The following is a 24,120-nucleotide window of genomic DNA, read 5'->3' on the forward strand; positions in this document are numbered from 1 at the left end:
GGTCAAAGCCACATACCCCATTGTTCCCCACTCCACCAACTTGGATATTGGCCAGGTCCGAGCAGATAATGGGGAACGGGTGGTGCTGGGGGATAAACCTGCTCTGGGGAAACCTTGCAGGCACTCAATGGGTATTTTATTAAGCTGGTGATCCCTCTTGGAAGAGGGAGAAACAAACAGGCAGGGACAGTGCTAGTAGCACGTCCTCTGTGGGGCTACAAACCTCATGTCCCCAGAGGTGTAGGATCCTAGTAGAATCTCTGGCAGGGAATGGGAATGGACTCCCCTGGGACGGCATTGGCTCCTCTTGCAGAGGAATGGTTTGTTTGGTCCATCCCCAGGGAGCAATTGTAGCAGTATTTTCTCCTGCTGTTTTGTCTTCTCCTCTCCTATAAGTGTCTTGGGGCAGCTAAGGGCAGGGAAGGGGTTGGGGACACTTGGTACTTGTGTTTCGGGGTTTGCTTGGTGGCTTTCACAGGCAACACCGCTACTCTGGGCTTCCCTTCTTGCAGGGTAGAGCCAAGGAAGGCCACCTACTCTGCACTCACGGGATGGGCCGTAAAACGTAAGGAGAAGAGATCCTTCGTCTCCCATGGCATGGGTTGGTCCTGCTTGGCTCTGGGAAGTGGCACCACCTTGTAACCCAAGGGTTAGCACAGCAGTGCTAAACCTCCATCTCAATCACCTCGTATTGGTCGTGGAGGAGCCCCTGGTGCGGGCTCAAAGTCAGAGTCCTTGGGTTCAAGTGTCACTTATGCCAGTAAGGCCACTGTGTGACCCGGGGGATGTCATGTCCCATTCCGTGCCTCAGTTTCCCCGTCTGTAACACAGCTTGCTAGGCTGTCTTCAAGGACTCGGCAAATTGCAAAGCTTAGCTCAATATTGGGACTGCAAAAATGCATAAATGGGTGGCTGAACCCGTGGATGGATGTTGTTAGGAGGAGAGGAGGTGTTTAAGAGCAGCCAATTCTGAACATTTAAGTATGGAAAACTATTTGAGTGAACAAAAAGTAACAAAAGTATTTATGAGCAATGCATCCTGAACAAAATGTCACAGTATTTGCTATAACACTGAGTGGAAGCAATCCCCAAACTGGGCCAGTTTGTGTTCCTTGGCCCCATTTCCAAGCCCAGGAGAAGCTCCAGCCAGCTTCAGCAGATGCCCAACCCTTCCCTTATCTGTGTCCTGTTGGCTTGTGGGCTCATAAATATCTAAACACAAAGAGGTACAAGGAGTTTGCAGAATAGAGTCTGCTCTGCACAGGCTCTCCAAAGAGATGGCAGGAGGAGGCTGCGAGGCAGATACAGTAATTATTTTAAATTGCTGGTCTATCAGCGTGCTGCACCATCCCAGCCGTGCTTGGAGGATGCGGGAGATGCCGTCAGGGGTGTTGCATCCTCCTGCCAGCCAAGCTGCTTGTGCTTTTATACCATTCAAAGAGACAAGGAGAGGGATGGAAGAATTACACTGTCCGACATGGAGACCTCCCCACGCTTGGGCAGCCCTTTCAGCCCCACGATCAGCAGCTCCCAGCCTGTCATCCCAGCTGCGGCAAGCGGCTGATCCCCGCCGAGCGCAGCCTGACTGGTTACGCCTGTGCTAAATGACCTACTTTCCTTCACTTTCTTTGCTGAGTGTTGCCTCTCTGCCAGGCAAAACCCCATGAAACCCCTTCACAGATCCGCTCCCGAGCTCATAAATTAAAGAGACCTCCAAGGTGGCACAGTGATGCTCTTTGGTGCTGGGAGGACTGAGCCGCACGCCTTTGCAAAAGCTCCTCTCCCTGCTGAGGGGCTCAAGCCCTCAAAGTCCTGCTCATTTACATTGAGGAAGGAAAAGATTCAAGTGCCAGGAAAGCACTACCTCTCTTACTTGTCCTGGAAAGCTCAGGATGCTCAACCCCCCCCTACAGCCCATCACATGTGCCCCAGGGACAAGTGGGAACTTTTAGCCCTCCTGGCTGCCTGTTAACGAGTCTGCTTCCATTTGGCGAAGTGGACACTTGGATTCTGAAAGCACCTCCCAGACCGGAGCTGCGAAGAGGCCATTAAGTAAGGTGCTGAGAGCAGGGAAGGGAAAATGATCCTGCGCCCGGGATGCTGCCACCCTCCCAGTGATGCTCTGTGGATGCCCAGGGTGCTGGACCTCGGGTGGGAGCTGACGCAGAGTTGAACCATCGCTGCAGCAGCACCGCCGATTCGGAGTAGCCTTAACCAAGCATCTAGGTGCAAAAGATTTGCAAGGGTGGGCGTGTGAATTGGGGCCCCCGCAGCCTATCTTTAGGTAACCTCTAGGCAAAGGTTCGGCACTTGCACAGCTCTCGCTGAGATGCACATTTATCCCACAGCTCTGGAAATCAGGCCAGGTCCCTCTTTCTCCTTCCCACTTTCTCCTTACTCCTTCTTCTCCCTCCTTTGCATTTGTGCTGGGTGTTGAAAAACCTATTCCTGGGAGCAGTGCTTTCATCTGCACCCTGGCACGGTGTATGGGGCAGGAGAAGGGGGGCTTTAGGCAAATGAGAGCAATATCTGGGTGTATTAAAGAAACATAAATCTACGCTTATACAGATGCAGAATTGAGTCTGCTGAGGCCCTGCATCTATGAAGCATTAGCACAGATGAAATAATGAGGCATGATCCAAGGATTAAAGCCAGCTCTACCCAAATATTTAGAGATACCCTAATGTTTAGGCCCCTTGCTCCAATGTTACCCCCATTTCATGGGGAAGGCAAGGACCCAGCTGCCTTTCTCAGCCTGGCATGCTAAGGTCCTGCTTGGATGTCATGGTGCCCAGTGCCTCTCTGTGCTGGGGAAATGCAGAAAGAGCCATGGTGAGACAACCTCAACATTTTATCCTAAAAAAATGGTGGGAGAATGTGGGTCCAGGTTGTCTGGGAGATTTCCTAAAGTCTCAGTAGGTTTGCCCCCTCCTGCTCTCTGTGGCTTGCTGTCATTGGGGCAAAGCTTGCTCGCCGCCCTGGGTGCAGACAGGAGATGGGGGCATTGATCCAAGCCACAATTGCACGATGCTCCACAGATGAGTCTTTGGGAGGGTATTGGTTTTGAAAGATGACTTGTTGAGTTCGTAGGGACCAAAGGGGATCGGGCACTGCAGCCTCGGGGTTCGCAGAGAAACCCCAGGGCTGGTGAGAACCCGGGGAGTTTGGCTGCTGCTTTAATGCAGCCAAAATCAGCTCCTGGCAAGAGCAGCGCAGGGTTTTGGGGAGCCGGCGATGCCAAGGTCATCCATCTCCTCACATCCACGCAGAGATCAGCTGGGCACAACCTACCAGCTGCCCCCGCATCCGCCGCAACCTCCTTCCCACAATCGCCTCTCCGGTCCGCAGGCACCAGGCAGGATCAGGCCCCAAGGACACGTTTTTTACCCAGTGAGAGGTGAAGGTGGGGGGTGGGCAAGAGAAGCAGAACAAATCTATTCTGCCAGGCACCTGCTCCCTGCCTTGCAAAAAAATGCCGATGGCGCATCATTTGAGAGTGTAGCCTTTTCCGCTTAGGCGTGGGGTTGTCTTCCCCCGTCCTTTTATCCTTGGCTAATTAAAGGCAAATCTCTGCTGAAGGAACACAGTTCTTCACAGTTGAGCCTTAATAACTAGAAAGTGGCTGCAAATGCTCGGAGCCAGCTGCAGAAATCCTGGGCAGAAATAGCATTTTTATCTCGCAGTTCACCAGCTTTGGCTCCGGGGATAATAAATTTCTGAGTTGTAGAAGGAGGCAACAGTGGATACAGCCTCGTATTGTCCGAGTTTACAAAAGGATCAGTTGGATGCACCAACTAAACTCCCAAGTCATCCCTGTGGGGAGGACCTCGGGGATGATGTGGCCATGGTGAGGTCCCACCAATCCCCGGGGATGCTGTGGGGAACAGCCTGGGTGAATTGTATCTGAGCAAACGAAGGTGTTTGCTGTTCTCTGGGCAGGCAGTTCTAGGTGCAAGTCCTCTCATCCCCAAGGAGATATCTACAGGCAGCTGGATCCCATCTGGAAAGGGCATCACCCCGCTCTAGCTGCTGTAGAGGGAGGCTGGTCCCAGGTCCCTGATGTTGGGTGAGATCTTTGAGATGGATCCTGGGGAGCCCAAAGCCAGGCTGGGAAGGTGGAAAGGGTGGAGGGAGGATGGATCGCAGCGCTTGCCTTCCCATTTTACTGCAGCCGCTCTCTGCCCCCTGCCAGCACTGGGCTGGTGGAAGGGCTTTGCTCCAAACCTCATGTTTTATCCCCGTGGGAGGGCTGGGCAGGCCCAGGGCAAAGGAGCAATGCTGAAAGCTGTTTCTCCAGCTTCAGCTGTCTAAAACCAAGCAGTCTGGTCTGCTGGGGTCACCTGGGGCTCAATGCACTCAATGGAGAGACTGGCACCTCCGAGGGATGGAGGGATGAGGCTCCTCTTGGCTGTTGGCCTCCCTCCAGCAACTGCACAGGGGGTCCAGATGGTTGCAACTTATTCCACTTCCAGACTAGTCTGATCCACACTCTTGAGCATTCACATGCTGGTTATTTCCACTCTTTAAAAGGCAGAAGGAGAGTTTAACCCTGAAGGACCTCCATCAAATAAGAAGAATGCTCTGCACTTGTATAACATCTCCTAGCCAGGCAGCCTAAAGCACTTTACTCACAAATGTTTTTAAAGGTTTTGGGTTACTGTAATGCCCTGAAACCCTTAAGGATGAAAAAAGCCAGCGGAGCATTTGGTATAGGAAGGCATAATTTCGTGAAGACAGACACACACACAAAAAAAAGGTTGTGGCATCCAATAAGGCTGGCAAGAAGTAGGCATTGATAGTAACTATTATTATTCTGATGATGATGTTATGTGGCTCTTACACAGTGCTTTTCATTAGTAGCTCTAAAGTGCTTTAGGAAAGAAGAGATTCAGATGTCTCGACCGTCTGCAGCGATTTCAGCAGAGGAGCACAAGTGATGGTCTTATGCAGAAGCTCTTACTGCAGCTTTACTGGTTGCAGGGCAAGGGCCTCCTCTGCTCAGCTCCCAGCCACTCTAATGGCATTTGATTTATTATTCAGCTTCTAGAAGTCTCCCTGTGCTGCACAGCCCAGGGATGTGGTCCTGACAAACCAGTGCAGAGCGAGGGGGACACCCCTCTCCATGAGTAACCCCGTCCCTTACAACCCCCCCAACATTCCCGTTCCACCTGCAATGAATGCAGCAGACTGATGCTAAAAATCCCAGTATTTTTGGCCATTTGGCCATTTATATGAGCAGCAGCCTTCCCACCGTGGGGAGGAATGTGAGGTCCCTGCGGGGGGCGGACACCCCCATGGCTTTTGTCTGCCACCCTGGAGGGGTTTTCTCCACACGGGCCGTGCAAGGACGGAGAGAAAGGGCATTGCAAGAGCTCCCTGGCACGGCCCTGCAGTACAAATTCTCCTCCCGTCTTCCTCCCCGCTCTGGCTGGGGGCCAGGCAGGTAACATGAGCTGCCCTCCACCACAGCCCTGCGGATGCGGGTATGAGCTGGGGCTCCAGGCACCTGAGCCTGTCCCTGAAGCAGCAGTAGCTCCGTCCTTGGAGCGCTGGGCAGAGCAGCCTCCTCTGGGAAGGTCCATCCTTGCCTTCACGCTGCCCGCAGCATCCGTGGGCAGGGAGGAGCGGCTGAAAATGAACTGGCCTCATGCACCGGCTCGGTGAAAACCCTGCTCTGAGAGCAGCAAAAGCCCGGCCCAAAGGCAGCTGGTGCCTGCGCCTCATTTTTGGGGCCCCTGGGTGCACTCCGAACCCATATGAATGCTCCTGGGTGCTGCTGACATTCAGCCCGTGTTGGAAGGAGCCCGGGTTTGACAACAGGCGGCGCAGGGGTGCTGCTGACTGTCTGCAGGGGGGTTTGCAGCGAGCTCAGCCTTGGCCCGGGGCTCCCCACTGCATGTAGCCCTCCGCCGCGTGCGGGATTTGGGGTTTCGGTTGCCTTTGCCATTTGGCTCCTTTAGCATTGGAAAATCTCCTTTGCATTGGCTGGCAGGTGTGAACCCCAGCGTGTGCACACCCAGACCGGTCCATGACGATGGGATGCGTGTGTGGACACACTCCCTTATGCGTGGACGTGCAAATACATCCATGAAATCCCAGGGAGCACTAGTTTCAGATCCCTTGCCCTCTGTGCCCTAGTTCAGCCTTAGCGCTGATGCTGTAGGGGGAAAATAGCTCATGGGTTTATCTCAAGCGGTTCCCCAGTGGGATGATGGCACCTTGACCATGGTGGGAGTTGTCACCTGAAGAAAGCAGCCCCTGACAGCTCTAGAAAGAGAAGCAAAGGCACCTTTGACCACAATGCAGGCATTGCTTTTGTGCTGTGCAGGATAAATGGGATGGCACTGGGATGCTTTGCTGGAGGGAGAGGGTTTGCCCAGGTGGCTTCTCCCTGGGAGGGCCTCAGGGGTGGCTGGATTCGGCCCTGCTGCGCTCTGCGGCTCCTGCGAGCTCATCCTTTCCCTCCCCACCAGCATCAGGAGAACCGCCGGCTCAGCACAAAGCTGCAATATCGCGGCTCGAGGATTAGACATTCATTTGCCATAAATAGAAAATTGGGGGAATGTGTTTTAGTGTATTAAATATATTCTGAGAGTCTGCTGATGTGCAGGAAGATGACTGTCCTATCGATCCCTGTCCTCGTCCCACTCCCCACCTTCCTCTGGGCAGAGATGACCCTCTCACCCGATGCCAGTCCCAGGACCTGACCCTGTGGCCAGCAGCTGAGGATTTGTCACTGTGGTGGTATTCTTTGGGAGCGAAGAGCCCCAGAGCTGGGCTCCCCATCAGGCTGGTCCCCTGGGGATGTCTCATGCCTATGGAGACTTCCCCAGGAGGACCTCTCCATTTGGTCTCAGTGTTGGGAGCCCCATTACGGTCAGCGGAGAGAAGCTCCTCCACATGATTCATCCAGCTTAATTTGGCCATTTGCCTTGGGGCCAGAAGAGGCGTGCCTTAAAAGAATCCATTTTTCTGCATTTGTGGTGAAAGGAGCCAAGGAAACAAGATCAGACGGACCGTAGATGCCCACTGTTGGTGCAAGGGATGCCTCTTGGATTTCCAAGGCACCAGTGCCTGAAAGACCCTTATTAAGACCTGACTGTTAGGAGCTGTGTAGGATGGATGGCTTTCATAAGTGTCCAGGCAGAGCAGTGCTGAGATGTGGGGTTCATGTGACTAGAACTGCTTCCCATCACCAGCTCCATGCCTGGATCCATATTTTCACAGCGAAGCCGTAAGGACATGCCCCCCGCTCTCTCAGCTGGTGCCTTTCACACCTACAGAGAAGAGAGAAGACCCCTCTGGATGCTCTTTTCTGGGCCGTGTGCCTTTGGCGTGCTGGGGATGTGCTTTCCCGACAGCCCGTGCTCCCGCCGTCTGCTGCCGTGGGCACGATGCCTGCTCACGCCTTGGCCGGATGGTTTCCCAAGGCAAGCTCTTGCCAAGTGAAGATGGTTTGAATGGCCAGGCAGCACAACGCTGTGGGTGCTACAAACCTCAGCAGTGGCATGGGGGAAGGGGTTTGGGGGGCTGTAGGGTCCTCACGTGGCTCTGCTGAGTGGCGTCCCTTGCACCGACAATAAGCATCTATGGTCCGTCTGAGCTTGGTTCCCTGACTCCTTTCACCATGATTGCAGAGAAATGGGTCCTTTTAAGGCATTACTCTTCTGGCCTGAAGACAGATATCTAAATTAAGCTGGATGATTGACGTGGAGGAGGTCCTTTTTCACTCTGCTGACCATGACAGTGCTCTTGGCAACAAGACCCTGTGAGGTTCTCCTGGGGATGCCTCCATATGTGTGAGAGATGAGGAGATGAGTCAATGGGGGTCCAGGTTCCCGTAGGTGCTGTCTTTCCCCCCACCAAATACGAGTCATCCTCTTGTATCCTTGAGTCATCACTGCTCATAGCAGTGGTTTCTGGTGCTGTAAGAGAAAGCCAAAGGAGCACCAAGGTCCCATGGCAATGCAAGTGTCAACGGGGCTTTGTGGCAGCTCAGCACTGTATTTTTTCTGCTACTGAACTGGCTCATCCCCAACTGCACAGCTCAGAGTGCCTTTGGTTCCCAGTGCTGCCAGAGCCCCAGCACTCCTCTGCGACCGCTCCAGTGCCCTGACCCTGCACATGTCCCTGGATTTACTCCAATTTTATGCCTGATGAGACTCAAGCCTTACGTTGCCAGTTAATGGACCTGAAAATACCTAGAGATCCTGGTCCTGCTTCCCTGGCTTCATCGAGGGTGAAATTTTGCTGCAGGTGGGGTGATGGTGAGGGTGTAGGTGCCCAAGTCCCGTGGGAGCAAGGAGACTCATCCCTTTGGGTCCCATGGGAGAGCCCAGGCTCTGCCTGGAGGTGAATATTTTGCATGTGTTTCCATGTGGGCTCCTAAGTAGGAGCTACAAGATATTATTTCTAAGGGTATCCTCTATTCCTTGCTCTCTTCATATGGGCTGAAGGCTATGCCCATGGGAACTGCCTCATGGCTACACATTCCCAAGCCAAGTAGATGTGTCCTCTCCACCAGATCTGTCTACAAGAGGATTTCCATGCCCAACAGAGGAGCAAAAGACACTGCAAGGGACCTGACGAGGCGTCAGCAGGGAGATCGGGCTGAACCCAAGTGTCTCAGGCGTGAAGAACGTCCTTCTCAGCATGTCCTGTTGATGTTTGCACCCTGAAGCAAAGCCACTCCTTTTTAGTGACTTCCTGCTTATTTCATAAAAGCATTGGGAAGGATGGGATCATTTTCAGTGGCCTTGGGAGAGACAAGAAGTCTCGTATGGTTCTTCTCCCTATTGATTGTACCCTCCAGATAAGACTTTCCTCTGAAAGCTATTGCCTCGGTTGTCCATTTTACCTCCAAAATCCTCCCGCAATGATTGTAGCTGACTGCTGTCTTCAGTGGTTCAGCTCACGCTCGCATCTGCCGTTTTTATAAATAAATGATGAGTAGATTGATTAGTCACTTCCCTCTGACTCCAGGCCTCTCACCCCCGACCGTTTGTTGGCTTAAATGGAAACTTCTCCTAACTCTTCTATATGGTACCAGAGTGCAATTCCCCTTGGGATGAGGTGGGAATGTTTAAGCATCAGAAAAATCTCTCCTTCACCTTTTTTCCCACCTTGCTTAGACATAGGGCTGGTTTTATCCTTGCTCACCCACTTACCCATGGTGTCCCTGTGTGATGTATGCAGATCCCTGGGGTGGGATGGAGAGGAGCTGTTAGCAGCGTGGTTGCACCCACTCTGGGGTCCTCACTGGTGGGACTTGGCCAAGGTGAGGGGTACATTGAGGCAGGATCATGCCCATAAGCCAGCCTGTCCCCGTGCATCACAGGGAAGGATGCTCTGCCTCTTTTCTCTCTCCTACAAGGCCTTGGGCAAGTCCCTTTAGCACAAACCCTCAAAAAAAAAAAAAAAAAAAAAAAAAAAAAGGGCTTGGTGTCCTGTGGGTGTTTTAAAAACCCCATCCCCCTGCAACGAGTCACCGCCCATGGTGATGCACAACGTGGTTTGATCCTGGGTGGGAAGGAGCAATTACTGGGGTGTCTCCCACTGTTAACCCCTCGCCTGCTGTTAAATGGGCTTTCTAGGGGAGAAAGGAGGAAGGGGCCAAGCCAGCAGTCCCCACCTCTGCACCCTGTCCCCCTACACCAGATTTGTACCCTTCTCAATGTGGAACACCGGCAGCTGCATCTTCCTATTTAGAGGAAATCTATAAACCACTTAGTACAGAGCGAACCCGCCAGCCTTCCAGCGGCCTTCTGCGGAAAATTGATCAGCCAAGGGTTTGATCTTAGCGTTCTCTTTTTTTGCCCCCTTCTCTCTCTTTCTTTGTTTTTCTGAAGCTGCTTCAGCAACAGGACCCAGCACCCTACGGGCTCCATCCTGCTCCCACCTCTCGTGCAGCAGTACAAAGCCCCATGGGCAATGCCCCCGTGCCTAGTGGGCTCCCCCATCAGCCCTGGGGTTTTGGGGACAGTTTGAGCCCAGTGAGCGGTCAAGGTCCCATGGAGTGGATATCTGAGCTTCCTGTGGGCTCTACCGCACTCGATGCAGTCCCTGGGCTGTGAGGGGGTGCCATCCCCCCGTGGGGTGCTTCAGTCCATACGTACTGGTAAAATCTCCGATGTGGACAGACATTTCCCTCTCTTTTCATTTCTAGAGGTAGGGAGAGCAACAAAGAGCTGGGAAACCATCCCCAGCTGATCTGCACATGGGTGCTTAGTTCACCTGCATGCTCTCCTTCCCCTTTGCAGGCTCCAAAATCTCTGGGGATGGGTGGTATAAGCCAACCAGGCAAAGGCCTTGATGCCAAAAAAGTTGTAGATCTTGCCATCAACCTCAGAGGAAGGAGTAAACCCTGCCCAGCTAACCTGAACCTGCACCTCCACCCAGAAAACCCCCACATCTGGCCAGGACCCACCACAACTGCTTTGGCCACAAGGGCTGGTGCAGACATTAGGGCCATTCCTGAGCAGGGAGCTGGGGAAATGTTTCTTTTTTTCACAGAAAAATGATGACTCATTGACTGAATGCCTTTTGTTGTTGTTGTTGTTGTTGTTGTGGGCAACATATTGTTTTGATTAATAACTTGGCTTGGGAATGTAGATGAGGAAAAAGATTTGAAGTTTTCAAAGCATCCCGTAGGGAAAGCAAAATCTCTTTTGTTTCAAATGTTAAGTTGGTTGGAAAAAAGCTTTTAAAAGGTTAGAACTTAGTGAAATTCTTGGCTTAAGGGCAACACTCATTCAAATATTCAAACTGCAAAATTTTGTGGTGTCCCAAACTCTTCATTTACTCTAATTCTAGGGAGGAAAACCAACCAACCCCCACAAAGAGCCTCCAGAGGTGGGAAAGCTCTTTCCAGCCCAGAAATTATCTTTACAAGAAGGATTATGGGGACCAGCTTTGTGGCAGTACCTTGGGCCTGTTTTTTGTCCAAGGATGGCCCCCAAAGCCGCTGCGGTGATGGAGCTGTAGATCTAAGCTGTGGCACAGGCAGGACCTGCTGGTGCTGGCTGGTGCCTCCTCCCCGGGTGACAGCTCAGTGGCTGGGACATCACACTGGGGTGTGGAGCAAGGGCTGGAACTGGTGGCAAAAACCCCTCCTGGATTTTTTTTTTTTTTTTTGCCTTTTCACTGGAGGATGATGAAGGGGTTTACAACCAAAGTCTTGCCAGGAGGAGGACCGACAGCACCACGAGCATGTCTTCATATGCGCAGGCTGGTGCAGGGAGAAATGCAAGAGCAAAGGGCACTCGATGCATTTGAAACCGCTCTTGCAAAGCTGGAAAAAACTCCAATCCTGGTGAAAACCACTTAAATCTCCAGGAAGAAAATGCCCAGAGTTTCAGCAGCTGAGTGCCTCCCCAAAGGGGACTCGAAGCAGAGCCTTGGGGAGACGCAGGCTCACTGTGCGCGGGGGTGACAAGGTGGCCAGCAAGGGTCACGTCAGCTGAGGACCCAGGAGCACCACATCTCTGCAGACACAGTGGCAATAATTGCCCTGAGCCATTACCTACAGGAAGGGTTGCAAAATACAGAAGTGATGCTGAAGCAGGAGGAGACTCTCCGGCACACAGCAGCTTCCCAGGGACATGCTGTTCTCCTATGCACTGCGAATAAAAATAAAATAAAAGCAGTGTTGGGATGGGGTTTGTCCCTGGAGGGGATCCCTGATTCCTGCAATGAGCTCCCAGATGTTCCCAGTCCATTGGGATTGGGTAAATATCCCCTTGTGTCTGGGCTGGATGCTGCACCAGGAGCTGGGAGACAGCACAGGAGCACACATTATTTTAATGTCAGACGTTGTTTTTTTGTTTTCCAGGTGGAAAGCAGACCGCAGGGAGCTGCAGACTGGAGCAGAGAGGATTTGCTGATTGGTTTTTTGGCAATCATAAATCTGGGTGAAATTCCACTGAGGTCTTGAGCCAGGGGAAGGCAGCAGAGGAGAGGGGAGGAGAGTGCCGAAAGTTGAACCGTGTCATTTGGATACTCCTTTCAATAAAATATTCACCTCTTTCCTATAGTGGAAATACATCCCTTTCTGAACTGCCCTTTGTCTGGAAGGGCAGAAAGGCTTGGATATTTGCTCCTTACCGAGATATAAATCATTTTTTTCCCCTGGGGCTCCCTTGTCCCTGCCCCAGCATACACACAGCCAAAGAAATGTCCCCTCCTGTCCCCGTGGCATCTGCCACCCTCCCCATGCACCGTCCCCAGCTCACCCCCCTCCATGGGGCTGCCCCCCAAGCTGGCGGCTCTGCTCAGGTTCATCCTCCCAAAGTTCAGCTCTAGACATCTTGGTGCTATTTAAATATTTACAGCAGACGGTGGTAAAAAAGATTGAAACATGAATTATTCACAGCTTTGCTTTTATCTTGGCAGGGGCTGTTGTATTTAGCAGGGAGGATTCCGCCGGCGGAGAGATGGGCCGTGGTCGAGAAAGTGGTCGAGAAAGTGGGGAGGGAGGGAGGGTCTCGGGGTGGCCAAGGGAGAAACGGAGTGGGCACATATGGGGCACGGTGCGAGGAACCCGGCACCAATGCGAGATGTATTTTTTTCCTCCTTCCACATCTTTCTCAGTGGCACAGGGCTGGTGCGTCGGGAGGACGCGTTGGTACCCTGCTGACGCGCCTGAGCACGTCGGAGGTCTCCGGGTGTGGGAGATGCTGCAGCGCCTGCATGGCCACGTGTATGGGTGTAAGTCCTGGCTCCAAGCTTGTTCCCAAGCCTGTGTGTCCCTGTGCCTGAGCAAGGGGGTGATTTCAAAAGGGTCTGTGTTCCACTGAGCTGCCATCACTTTGGGCATCCCTGGCACCGGGCGGTCTTGTAAACCAGCCTGTGTGGCTCAAAAGGGAGCGATTTTCTGCAGGTAACGCTGTTCATGCAAGTGATTTCCAGTGATTGGGGAATATGCTGCAAACCCCTCCATACCCCTGTTCATGCCCGAGCAATTTACCCCAAGGATGCTTGCAGAAAGCATAACGCAACCCCCTGCAAGACGCTTTTTCTGGGGACTCAAGGGCTTCAATCACACCCTCAAGGCAAAAATAAATGTTCAAAACCTCAGCTGCAAAAGGGGGATGGCAAATCCTCTTTGCCTTTCTGTCCCTGGCAGCTTCTCCCCATCAGGATTGACTCTCACCAGGCTGCAGATGGATTTTGACACCATCTCGGATCTAAAGGGGAGCAGGTGACGTAAATTGGAGTCAGTTTTTGGAGGGAAGGAGTGGAGGAGAAACATGCTGGGGAAAAAAACCCCCACAACCCTGTGTCTCCTGTCCCTTGGATTAGGGCTTGTTCTCAAGCTGGTGGCATCTTGTTTGCATCCAGATAAGCCTGAGCCTGGTGCTGGACCAGTCTCACCAGTATGGCCGTGCAGAAGAACCCGGGAGCATTCCTGCATCTGGCCCTACAGCCCAGCTGTGCGAAATGCCCTGTGCAGCGGGAGGGAAGCCAGCACCGGTCTCGCCGTGCCTGCTGCGGCACTGCGGTGGTTTGCAACGAGCAGGACATCCCTGCCCCTTGACTCCACTGATTCCCACTGCGGGAGGATCCGGCCCTCTCCAGCTTTCCAGGCTGTTTCATTTTCTTTGCCTGCAGCGGGAGGCGTGGAGCGAGGCTGTTTGATTTGCAGCTCTGTTTCCTTCATCATCCCCGGTGAGAGTAAAATTAAAATGGGGTTTTATAGCTCCTGCCTCTCCGCGGAGGATGCAAATCCTTCGCGGAGCAGCAAGAGGGGAGCAGGCAGCCAAAAGGCAGCTCGCGATGCAGTTTGGAGCAGGATCAGGCCCCGTGGGGCTGCCAGGGCAGCGGAGCAGCCGGTCTGTGCTGCCAGCCTGTCCCGTGCCAAGTGCCAGAGGCTTTTGCAAAAGGGCACTTTCCCATTATTCAGCCTAATAAATATAGCTGGCCCTGGGCTCAGCTCCCACAGCCCCGCTGAACACCTGCACCGGCAGAACAATCCCTCTGTGCCTCAGTTTCCCCATGCCTGGAAGAGCCACCATACAAAGCTCGGGGGCGATTAAGTTTGTAACTGATGGCAACACAGGATTTTTTAGCTTTTCCTGGGAGGGTGTTCCCTTGCATACCCCCCGGAGGGGGAAATTAAAGGCCAGAGAAGAGAGTGTTTGTATGTCCGCACCCCAAAACCTGGGTGCTCTTAGGGAGCAGCAATGTTTGCATGCACAGCTAGAGACTCAGCATCACCAGCCTGCAAACAGAGGATGCCCTGGGTTTTTTTGCAGATGGGGAAAGCTGCGTTTCCCTATTCAGCCACATACCATCACCAGGGCTTCCCTAAGACGTTATTCAGCCATAATAAAAAAAAAGTGTTACATGATTCTGCATAATTAATCCCATGGAGATATCCCAGTGAGGGCTGCGTCATGCCAGTGGGGTGGGAGAGAGGGATCATTCCTACTTAGCGGACGGAGAAATGAGGTGTGAGAAGCTCATCTGAGGAGGAGAGAAATTCAGAAAGTTACACTGAGGGTTTGCCCAGCCTCATAATTAAGGGCTATCCCTTCCCTGGGAAAGACCCATAATTATTTCCTTGCTCCCAGAGGAGAATTAGTCATTGCTGGCCCCAAAAAAGATATTTCTTATTTTGTCCTTCTCATTGCCAGCAAGGATGGAGCATGCCCAGGCAGCTGACTGAGGGCTGTCCCTGTGTCCAAACCAGGGGCAGCTCCAGTTTGATGTGGGATTTCAAGGGGCTCCCCCAATGCAACCCCCCCTAAAAGCCAACCTCTGGCTACCCAAATTTCAGCCTGTCCTCGGGCTTTCAGTGCACGGCAGCAAAGCTCTGTCCCAGCTGGGATTTGCTGGGGGGATAGCTTTAATATTTTGCTTAAAAGTTTTTTCCAAGAAGCCCCCTGGAGCTGTGGGGGAATGGTGGCAAGTTGCAGGGCTGAGCAGGGTCACAGGCTGCCTGCGGGGCAGGTAATGTTAGGATGAAAAGGAGCATTTCTCCCTACGCCTGGCAAAAGAAAGCCAGTGCTGGAGAGCGGACAATCCAGGGAGTGATTTCCCACTTGGGAATTGCTGCTGGAGGCTGCCCAAGGTTCAGTTCTCTGAGGGGTGCAGCACATCTTGCAGTTTTATGGTTTCAAACAGAGGCTCACCTACCCCAGGATCCTCCAGGAGTGATCAATATCAACGGCCCATGGAGGAGGATGGGGATGGGGTCAGTATCTCCAGACCTTTCCCATGTCACATCTCCAGGGACACGTGCCTTGGGGACTGTACTACAGAGCCTTGCCTGGTTCTGCATGAATTTGTCACTGCATGTAATTTGTGGGGCAGAGAAGATGGGCCAACCCTCAGCTATGGTCCAGCATCTTCCAGCCATGGTCTAGCATCTTCATCCCTCCTTTTCACCCTCGTAGTAAAGCAGTGGGGAATGGGGAGGGAGGATGCTGGAACCAGCACTGGATCTGGAGTCAAACAGGGTCCCCAACATCATGGGTGCTGATCACCACCGAGATCCTTTTCCTTCCTATTCCCTGCCCAATTCCTAGATTTTCACCTGGATTTTCAGCCCAACCAGCACATCTGGCCCAGACCAGCAGGAAAACCCGCTCATCAGCATCATGAGGGGAGCGGCAGCCATCCAAAGCTGTGGGGTAGTTGGGCACCTGAGGAATGAGGCTGATAATGTGGTGAGCAGCTCCACCTGCCTGAGATTAGAAAAGGACCTTTGGCAAAGGCAAACCAGTCTGGAACCATCCCTGGGTTTGCTGGTCTTACTGGGACAGCCAGGCATATACTGCTCTTGGGTTTAAAGCAGGTGAATAAGGTCAGGCAGAGCTTAGAGGGGAGCAGGGGTTGTGTTTAGATTATTAGATGGAAATAAAACCCAAGATGTGATTATTTGAGCGTGTGGATCCGTATTTCACACGCAGCAGTGTTGGGGATGTTGTGACAGCTTTCTGGCAGCTCCTGCCTGCATCGTCCTCCCCTGCGGGATCCAGGGAGGGGGAAGAGGGTTTGTTAATGGAAAGGATGAGGAGAGGTGGGTTTCTGTGGGTTGTTTTGTTTTACACCAGTGAATTTTGCTAACTTTTTTCAGGGCACACGCTGTCGAAGTGGGGGTGCGGTGCTGCCTGCTGAGCCAGCAGGAGGAGGGCTGGGGGGATGGAGGGGACCCTTTGTGGGCAGCAATGAGAAACCAGCCCTCCAGGAGCCACTGGGAGTCAGGAGCAAACACCTCTTTTTTTTTTTTTTTTTTTTTTTTCCCAAATGCTTACTTTTAATATTTTACCCCAGGAAGACTGGGGGGTGCAAAGGCCACTGGGCTGATGAATATACCAGTGTCTAAGAGCTCCTGATGAATGTGTCTGTGTTTAAGAGTCTCTAAGTGTAACCTCTCCCTGGCCAAGGGACTATACAAAGGTGCTGAGTGGGTGGTTTTTCCCTTTTTTTACCCCAAAAAGGGCACTTGTACCTCTGTAACTTCCACAAGCATCACTACATCGAGGCAGGTTAGCAGCTGAGGACCCACGACAGGTTTTTAAACATCAAATTGCAGATGGAAAAGGGAGAGAATGGATGAAGGAGGGCAAAGGGGCTCCTGTCTGTCAGGTCTTTTCCCATCACTTCTGCTCGGTTGTGCGTGGTGGTGGAGGGGACTGATGGAGCGGGATGTGACAGGTCGTCATGCCGATTTGCCAAGCTTTGGGAGTTCTCTGGAAACCAGGTTTTGGATTGCAAAAGCCTAGCTTGGGGGAAGAAAACAGCATTTAGGGAGAATGCTGGAAAGCCTCATCTCCACCAAGACCATTCCTGAACTATATCTTTGCTCTCTGCATCCAGCATCTCTGCCTGCATCGCAGGAGTGAAGTTTCATGATCTAACGCTTAGTTGTCACCAAGAGGGCCAGCCTTTTCCCCAGCTCTGGCGTGAGTCCATTTGAGCTCTAAACCAGCAGGAAAGTGAGGGGCTTTGCAGCAGGTGAGCAAGCTGAGGGGGCTGGGAGAGGGGAAATGGGACCTTTCCAGTGCCTGCAGCATCCTGGCTGATGCAAACATTGGTATCCATCACCAAGAGCCCCCTCTCCCCGCTGCCCTAGAGGAGTCGGGCTGAGAAAACACTTGTTATGGGACAAACCTGGCTTTTCATGTCGGGGGTGAATGATTTTTAGAGGGATATATATAGACTTGAGGTACAGAATATGAAACAGCTGTGAACCAACCTCTTACTGCAGCTCTTGAGAGCTGGTCCCTAAATCCCTGGGACATTTTGATCCTAGATACCTAAATCCGGTGGCTTTTGTTAGCAGAAGGTTCCCTCCCTGTATTTCCACCCTTGCTTTCCTCCCCAGAGCGAGGAGCATCAGCAGGAGCCTGGTGCATGAGTGGGGCCTGGCAGGTTCCAGCTCTGCTTTCATCCCCAAATCCTCAGCTTTTTAATTACAAGCAAGAAATTACCCTGGCAGCCTGTGCCAGCCCCTCTGTTGTGGGCAGGTCTGACCTTTGTGGTCAGATAACCACTGCTTGGGGTTATATGCTGAGATACAGGAAACAGCTTGAATACCTGTCCCCATGTAGTTATAGCTATATGCATATTGATAAGTATGTGTTTGCATTCTCTTTTGTGTCTCTATACATGTGCAGGGGGAGAGAGAGAGAGAGATGTACATGCACACACTTTATCTCCTTCCCTAGACACCAGCTTGTTGTCTTTCTTGAGCACAAATCATGAACCTTTAACTGAGACATAGAAATATGTATACATGGGTGATTATATGTACTTAGCATTAGTAGCCAAAAGTTCTATCGTTGAAGATGTTTTGAGAAATGTCAAGAGTGATTAGTTGAGGAACTCCTAAATCAGGGACTCTGTCCTTGAAGACAGGAACATCCTGAACATCCTGGGCAAAGTATGTAAACTATATGTACTCAGTCTGTCTTGTTTTAATTAAGAATGTATGGTCAGTTTTTGGCATGAAAATGATGTCCTAGACTGAACTACCCTTATTATAATACTAAAATCATGCCCCTTAGATAGAAGACCCTGGCCCAAGAAAAGACCCTTCCTCTTTGAGCATGTGTAGTATGTTTTCATTTATGTAAGGAATATAATTAAATGACCAATCAGCCACACAGTACCACCTCATGGGCTGAGAATTGTGATAAGAATATGTATAGAGCTCAGGATTTTGTAGAAATTGTTATGTTAGTTTTATCTAGCAGCCAGACTTGCACAACTTTGTAATAAAATCGATATCCCGCCTCCGTGTGTAAAATTGATAGTTGCACACCAGGAATGAACTCGTGCTTTTGCGACAACAAGCTGAAGCAGCTTCCACTACACCTTTCTAATCACCCCAGTAAGTCCCATTTTCAGTTGAGGTGAAAGTTTTCCCCCAAAAGACGGATTCTTTTTGTCTCCAGGCTCAGCCTTCCTTGCAATGCATCCCTGCTCCCCTCCAGCAGCCCGAGAGGCTGTCGGAGCTGGGACCTGCTGCAGCCCGTGTCCCATGAAGCATCTCATAGTGCGCTGGCTTCATCCATACCCCCGGCTGGATGGGTTTTCATTACTGGGAATGACCTTGGTCCCTGTCATACCCTGCTGCAGGTGTTGAAATGAGTGATTTTAATAGTGAAGAGGGGAAGTAGAACCCTGTCCTAGTTTCAGCTGGAATAGAGTTAACTGTCTTCCTAGTAGCTGGTACAGTGCTATGTTTTGAGTTCAGTATGGGAAGAATGTTGATAACACCGATGTTTTCAGTTGCTGCTAGTAGTGTTTAGACTAATGTCAAGGATTTTTCAGCTTCTCATACCCAGCCAGCGAGAAAGCTGGAGGGGCACAAGAAGTTGGCACAGGACACAGCCAGGGCACCTGACCCAAACTGGCCAACAGGGTATTCCATACCGTGTGACGTCCCATCCAGTATAGGAACTGGGAAGTGGGGGCGGGGAATCGCCGCTCGGGGACTAGCTGGGTGCCGGTCGGTGGGTGGTGAGCAATTGCACTGCGCATCATTTGTACATTCCAATCCTTTCATTATTGCTGTTGTCATTTTATTAGTGTTATCATTATCATTATTCGTTTCTTCTTTTCTGTTCTATTAAACTGTTCTTATCTCAACCCGTGGATTTGCTTCTTTTCCCAATTTTCTCCCCCATCCCACTGGGGGCAGGGGGGAGTGAGTGAGCGGCTGCGTGGTGCTTAGTTGCTGGCTGGGGTTAAACCACGACAAACCCTTAAAATCCCTCTTGGTGCGTGTGTGCATGTAGGTAGCGCATCCCTAAATAAAACATGTGCACCACTGTCCTCTTCTGGCTGGAGCTGTTATATCACTTGCACTGTTTTATTGCAGCCACTTGCCAAGACCTGCAGGACTCTTATTTATTTTTTTTCGGATAAATTTGCGATGTGCCATCCCTCCCTGCTGCAGAGGATGGGACTTGGGGGCCCGACTCTGTCAGCAGCACAGCCCTGGGTTTGGGCAGCGAGGGAGGGGGAGCTGGGTGCAGCCATCAGGTCCTGGAGACCGTGGGGTGCTGCGGTGGGTTGCCCCCCATCTGGTGAGATTTAAATAAATGTTGTGGTATGCTGTAAAAATACTGTGTCTTGGATTAAGCTGCTATATTTCTATCCCCCAGACAGGGGCACTGTTGCATTTAATTCCTGGTACAAGATATTTTGATCTTTTTTGGTTTACAGTCCACTAAAGCTTCTCCAGGAGGGGCACAAATTCCCCTGCGAGGTGAATTTAAGATTACTGACAGTAACTTTAATTTTTTTCGTCATTTTTTCAGAGCCACCCTTAGCCAGCAAGACCCAGTAACCACAGAGCAGACAGAAACAGCTGCTTTGGAGACACCAGCAAGCACTTTCTGATGTTACCAGGCTTTAGCTGCTGCAGGGACCTGATTTGGAGACTCAGATGGAGTGACCTGAACAGGCAGAGCTGCTCCCTCAAACCGCTGCCTGTGGATGGAAAGAGGAGTGAAGGGAGCAGACCTGCACCTCCCTCACCCGCTGCAAAGGGATGTTTTGGCAGCTCAGCCCTCTTGTGTGCTCTGTGCCTCAGTTTCCCCATCTATAACCTCGCTTTGGACAGGGTTTTGAGACAATGAAGTGATGCCATGCTTGGCCTTATGACTCTGTAAAGCAGGAATATCCACTCGGGATGGATGTTACCTTATGCTTGTCTCCTCCCCTCTTGCCATAGCTCCAATGAAGCTGGTTAAAACCAGGGCACCAGAGCCATCTCCTTGCCCTCCTCCTGGCTGTCCCCATCGTGTGCAGGGAGAAGAAAGGACCTAGCAGAGGTCCTAGTTTCAGACTTTCCCACTTGCTCCTCCATCTTTCCTTCCCTAGTTTGCAGGGACACCAAAGGAAGGGTATTACCACCCTCTCTTCCCTGCTGCAGCCTTTCATTTTCCATCTGTGTCTCTTCCCCGATTGTCCGAAAAGAAACCGTCTCCCTCTCCTTTGCCTCACCACTCACCCCAAAATGTGACGCAGCCACATATGCATCCCTGCACCGATCCAGCGGCAGAGACAAGGTGGGCGAGTGCATCACCTCTTCCCTTTGCTGCTTGATTCGCGGGAGGGGATTCTGTCCCTCTACTCCGGTGAGACCCCCCCCGCCCCGGAGTACTGCGTCCAGCTCTGGGGTCCTCAGCACAGGAAAGACATGGACCTGTTGGTCCTCCAGAGGAGGACGCACAAATGATCCGAGGGCTGGAACACCTCTCCTATGAGGAAAGGCTGAGGGAGTTGGGGTTGTTCAGCCTGGAGAAGAGAATGCTCCGGGAAGATCTTACTGCAGCCTTTCAGTACTTGGAGGGGGCTTATAAGAAAGATGGGGACAAACTTTAGCAGGGCCTGTTGTGATAGGACAAGGGGTAATGGTTTTAAACTAAGAGAGGGTAGATTCAGACTAGATATAAGGAAGAAATTTTTTATGATGCGGGTGTTGAAACACTGGAACAGGTTGCCCAGAGCAGTGGTTGATGCCCCATCCCTGGAACCATTCAAGGTCAGGTTGGACAGGGCTCTGAGCAACCTGATCTAGTTGAAGATGTCCCTGCTCATGGCAGGGGGGTTGGACTAGATGACCTTTCAAAGCCCCTTCCAACCCAAACTATTCTATGATTCCTCATCCTTTGGCTGATTGACAGAAAATGGACAAGCTACAGCCCCTTCATGGAGGAGGCTGTTTTGGGGGTTAAATACGAGCTGGAGATGGATGCTTTGATGTCATCCTTCATGGACGCTGGGGTGAGATGCTCCTCTCCCCAGGGAGGACGCAATGGTGTGAGCAGATATGTGCTCTGGTCAGAGGTGGTGAGAGTTTCTTATTACTGATACAGAATAGCCTGATTTCGGTGACCAGGAGCTGCCATGACGTGGGTTAGGGTTATGCAAACCTGCCGAGAAGGGTGACAGGCGTGGAACAAGAGCCTGCCTGTTGATGGGGCCAGCATCGAGTTGGGCAACGAAGACCCACAGGGTGGAACTTCATCGGGGTCAGCGTAGGGTCCAGGGTGATTAGTGACAGTGTTTATAGACAGCCTGATGAGGGGGTGGGGATCAGATTGCCCAACACCACCCAGGCACCAGGGATAGCATAGCACGGCCCAGTGAAATCAGAGTGGGCAGAGAAAGTGATAACGAAAGATTAGAGAAGAGGGAAGTGCTGGGGAAAGAGGGCCTTGGGGCGCAGGGACAGCGATGGTGGGGCCGACGTCCTCCGGTTAAAGAGCTGGTCGAGGGACTGGAATGTTGCTCCTGGCTCTGCCCTAACTGCTCTTCACCTCCTCTGTGTATTGGGGATGGGGTTGTATTGCAGATCTGCCTGAGATCCCCAACTCGAAGCAGTAGTGAAGCGTTAACCTGGATGAGCATCCCTTATTTTCTGCGCTCTTCTCGCTGATGGGAGCCAGCCCCGAAGCACAGGGCGGCGTGCTGGGCTCCAAGATGTTTAACAAAACACGCACTCTGACAGACTTTGGCTTCCCCTAAAAATGCTGCCTGTGGACTCATGAACAGCATTTAGAGCTCAGGGAGGGAGCATCAGATGGGAAGGACCATACTGGCTGCAGCGTCAGACAGATACCAGAGTGCTGCCCAGCTGGGAAACGGGGCTTGGGAAGGCAAGAGGGGAAATCGCTGCCCCTGTTGAAATAGGAGCGGGTGGCAGTCCCGGTCTGACTGCAACCCAAGTGGTTGCTCAAACCCGCTGCTGTGTTATCCCAGCCGGGGATGCACTGACCAGGCAGATCTGTGCCCTCCCTGGGCTTTGCAGAGCTGGGGGCAGCAGCTGAGTCATGCGGGGAACAGGGAGATCCCCAAACCTCCTTTTACTAAGTTAGTGTCAGCTTCCCCTTCTCCTGGTCTGGGTTTTTGGGGTACTGGGGACCCCAACTCCTGAGTGCATGGAGCAACCTCCCCCTTTTTCTCCTCCCCCATGCCATTGCCCAGCCTTCCCCTTCCTTCTCTGCTTGCCAGGGACCCGCTGGAGCGTGGCCGGCGCAGAGCTGCTGGCGCTTGGCTGCCTGCACCACCGGCAGCTCGGGCTGCTCCTACCGCGGCCGGGCAGATGGCAGGCAGGGCAGGTCATATCCTGCAAAGCGACCCAGAGAAAGCCACGGCAAGATGCTTTTGTTTCGCTGTCCGGAGCTTCTCTTTCAGGCTTGGTGTTTCCAGGGCATCGATGGGTCTCTGGGAACGGGAGCAGCCCTGGTGTGGTAAGGGAGGTGTCCGACCCTCCTCGGAGAGGGCTCGGGGTGGCTGGTGGTCCCCTGTCCTGCTCTGGATGGATGTGGGCAGCCGAGTCCCTGGGGAGAGGCTGGATTCGGCACTACAGCTTTGAACCTTTCAGTGATGAGCAACCACATGGTAAGTCCCGCAAAGCAGGAAAATAAAGAAGAAAGAACCAAGTGGGACAGAGACCAGGGAGAAAGGAGGTGATGGAGATGACAGGGTGCAGTGAGGAGGGAGAAACACAATCCACCCAGTTGGGTACATAATTTATTTGGCCATTAGCTATTAATAAGCCAGCCTTTTGTATCAAGTCTCCTGACGTCCTTGTAACAACTTCAGGCCTTTCTGCGGAGCATCACCCTTTCTGGGTGTTCCTGTGCCACTTGCCATGCTAACATGATTCTTGATATGTCCCGTGCCTTCGTTACCACCATTCAGCTGAACGAGTAATTAATGAGATTCCCCATTACTGCAGTGTAACAGTAACCTCTGGGAAATACCCATGAGGCAGTACCACCTCCTAGGGATACTGGGCATGCATGGCTTTGGGTAGTGCTTCAAGGATGACGTAAGTCTTTGGGGCTTCCTTGTGAGTTGGGTTAAAGCAGAATGGCCAGCTGATGACTTGGGCAAGCCATGGACCTTTCTTTCCACCACCTGCTGTCCGTGATTACTGCAGGATTGGACATGGTACCTGATACCGAGATGCAGATCAGCTCAACGTAGCAAGGAGAGGTGGAGAAGACCCATCCATCCTGGTCAAAAATACTCATGGCTACTCTGCAGCCTCCAGCATGTACCTTCCTCCCATCCTCCTCACCAAGCAGAAGATAGATGGGCTTAACCCATCCCATGTATTCTTGGGATAAAGATGACCAGAACACCATATCCTAGGCTTGGAAGGACCCATCAGAGCAGCCAAAGTCTCCTACAGCTGGCTCTTGGTGGCTCAGGGGACGAGGTTGTTCTTGCTAATGGGAAGACCCTTATGTGACCTTGGGGTACATCACCTCTTCCCTGGCATTGCCTGATGCTGCTCAAAGCTGAATGCGGGGATGCTTTTTGAGTTTGCCCACAGTGTGGGATGCTCAGTGCTTCCTGGCAAACCCCTTGAAAGGCTCCCAGGGCCTCCGTGGGACATGGAAGGACCACAAGTCAACCGTTCCCCAAAGTATGGGCTTTATGTCCCCTAGGCATTGCACAAGGAAGAGCAGTGAGGCCAGGACCCAAGCCTGAAGCCATGCAGCTCCTGTTGAGGCAGCAGTGTGCCTTGGTGGGACGCAGAGACTGGAGCACAGCCCACATCTGGGCAGGTAAGAGCTGCTGGACTCTTTGGTGCCTTTTAGTCTTAAAATGTGAATGTTGCTTCTTAAAACAGGTGTCGCTGCCAGG

This window comes from Aquila chrysaetos, chromosome 24 (assembly GCF_900496995.4).
Source record: "Aquila chrysaetos chrysaetos chromosome 24, bAquChr1.4, whole genome shotgun sequence".
Taxonomy (NCBI): Eukaryota; Metazoa; Chordata; class Aves; order Accipitriformes; family Accipitridae; genus Aquila; species Aquila chrysaetos.